Source organism: Ailuropoda melanoleuca, chromosome 8, assembly GCF_002007445.2.
Source record: "Ailuropoda melanoleuca isolate Jingjing chromosome 8, ASM200744v2, whole genome shotgun sequence".
In the NCBI taxonomy this organism is placed as follows: Eukaryota; Metazoa; Chordata; class Mammalia; order Carnivora; family Ursidae; genus Ailuropoda; species Ailuropoda melanoleuca.
Genome location: NC_048225.1, coordinates 84,922,062 through 84,922,492, shown reverse-complemented (window position 1 = coordinate 84,922,492; position 431 = coordinate 84,922,062). Strand labels below are relative to the sequence as shown.

Here is a 431-nt window from a genome sequence, read left to right as displayed (position 1 = left end):
TTGGAGCAGGCTGTAGGCTCGATTCAACGTTAAAAAACTGTGAAGAAGTTCGGTTCTGTTTCCAGCTGCTTGACTAACAGTCTTGTGGCAAGAGATTCTATCTGATGTACAGTTTTCTTAAAATATTTACTTTGGTTTTAAAATGAATAAGGTACAGGGGCGTTTGGGTGGCTCAGTCAGTTAAGCGTCTGCCTTCTGCTCAGGTCATGATCCCAGGGTCCTGGGATGGAGAACCTCGTCTCAGCAGGGAGTCTGCTTCTCCCTCCCCCTCTCCCTCTGCCCCTGCTTGTGTGCTGTCTCTCTCACTCACTCACTCTCTCTCTCTCAAATAAATAAAATCCTTTAAAAATAAAATGAATCGGGGCGCCTGGGTGGCACAGCGGTTAAGCGTCTGCCTTCTGCTCAGGGCGTGATCCCGTCGTTATGGGATC

At 48.3% G+C, this 431-nt stretch overlaps 1 protein-coding gene across 2 annotated transcripts in view; it reads right to left on the bottom strand.

Annotated features, from left to right (window-relative positions):
* The window catches only part of NIBAN1 (niban apoptosis regulator 1), a 167,016-nt gene that overhangs the window by 142,994 nt on the left and 23,591 nt on the right, over window positions 1-431 (bottom strand). The window lies entirely within an intron of this gene.